The 1,889-nt window shown below is 45.2% G+C and overlaps 1 protein-coding gene across 1 annotated transcript in view; it reads right to left on the bottom strand.

Annotated features, from left to right (window-relative positions):
- LOC102854426 (transmembrane and coiled-coil domains protein 3-like) overlaps nt 1-1,889 on the bottom strand; it is a gene marked incomplete at both ends in the record, with an annotated part of 5,339 nt that overhangs the window by 524 nt on the left and 2,926 nt on the right. The window lies entirely within an intron of this gene.

A 1,889-nucleotide genomic window follows, 5' to 3' on the forward strand; every position in this document is an offset into this window, starting at 1 on the left:
TTCAGCCTGTCTGCATTGACTTTGACCTTGAGAAAGTCCAGGATGCCGTCAGGGATGTCAAACTTGAGGTTGGTGTCTGAGCCCCCTCGGCGTATGTTCAGGGGCAGGCTTAAGGCATTCATGTCATGACGTTCTACCTACAGGAGACAGAAAAGGAGGACTTTAAAACTGGAATTCAGACAGACGTGGTAACACATAACAGGCGTATTTTATTTTCTAGATTTCCCAACGGAAAGTAGTCACCAGATAAAAACCCCGACTATCCTGTCCAATTGAATGCAGGACAGCCTGGCTCCTTCCTACATTCACCAGAGATTGACTGTGAGAGGCAGGGCTCCCAGAGCATCCAATCTTCTAATCAGGTAGTTAACTATTGGTTGTCAAGGTGAAAACAACAAGAAAGAGTCAGTCTTGGTTTCTGAAAGTTGTCAGGTAACATCTAGGATGCCTTCCATGATCCATTCTGAGTTTTACAATCCTGGGAAAGGTGGCCAATTCAGAATTAAATCATTCAACCAAAGGAGAGCAGAAGGAGGGGTAGAAAGGAAATCAAGTTCCACCAGGTGCATCCATTAACATAAAAAAATGATTTCCTTAGTGGAATCATCAAACAAATGTGACAGAATAAAAGGTGCAAGATGGGTAGAAAGGAAAAAACATTCCACCAGGTGCATCCATTAACATAAAAAAATGATTTCCTTAATGGAATCATCAAACAGATGTGACAGAATAAAAGGTGCAAGATTAACGTTAATAACTGAGTAGTATACCCACAATGCTTGGAAATGTAAACAAACTCCAACCACAACCACAGTAATTTATTGTGAAAAGACTAACGTGAAAGAGTGTCTCACTCACAGGCCATGTGAACGAAAGAACTGCAAAAAAAGCAGTGAGGGTTGTGACAAGGTGGTGACCAGCTATGAGTCAAAGGGAAAAGGCACCCTGTGTGCCAGGCACTGCGGAGGCTTCATGTAACGTCACCTTGTTGGAGTCTTACCAACACGCCAGTGGCCCAGGGGGCGGGGGTACAATGGTTAAGTGCTTGGACTGAGAGATTGGTGGGTTAAAACCACAGAGGAAGACATCTGGTGGTCTGCTCCTAGTAAGACCCCAGCCTAGGAAAACCGTACGGTGTAGTTCCGCTTTGTCCTCTTGAGACACTACGCAACTAGGCAGCAAACAACAATAGCAACACATTCAGCAAACAGCACGTTATGTCCACATAATGTCTAGACATTGAGATGTAAGGAGGCAGGCTTTGAATCAAAGACATACTAACTCTGGTCCACTTTCTCTACCAGTACTCTAGAATCTATTTCCTCAGAAGACTGGACACAGGTCTCTGTGGAATCTGAACACAACCTGCAGAGTCATAAATCCTACACTGAAGTTAAAACTCTAAACAGGTTTGGAGAATGACTCATCAACAACTTGAGTAATGCAGATGATTAAGGAGGAGGCAGGAATCACAGAAAAGTCCCACTGATAAGATAATTTGCATGGTAGGCACCTGAGGGGAAACAGGAGTTAGGGAGGGGCAGTGAGCTTTAGATAAGATCCTGTTTAGGTTCCTGTAGCCTATCAAGACCACAGTTGATTATACAGGTCAAAGCACAGAGAAAGAAGGGAAAACACCCAGAGTCAGGATCCATAAGTGACAGCTCATGGGGGCGCCTTACTAAAGGGACAGGAATGGACGTCATATATAGCCCACTGGTGGCCTCATGGGTAGCCCAAAGGCAAAAAATCTGAACTCATCAGCTTCCCCCGAGAGAGAAAGATGGGCAATCAATCTCCTCTGTGGGGATTTACAGCCTCTGCAACTCGCTGGACTGTCCGCCATGAGCCAGTTCTGACCAGGCAGTCGTGAGAGAGCTAGGGGGCTG

This window comes from Elephantulus edwardii, unplaced genomic scaffold (assembly GCF_000299155.1).
Source record: "Elephantulus edwardii isolate Elephantulus edwardi_28Jun2011 unplaced genomic scaffold, EleEdw1.0 scaffold01033, whole genome shotgun sequence".
Lineage (NCBI taxonomy): Eukaryota > Metazoa > Chordata > Mammalia > Macroscelidea > Macroscelididae > Elephantulus > Elephantulus edwardii.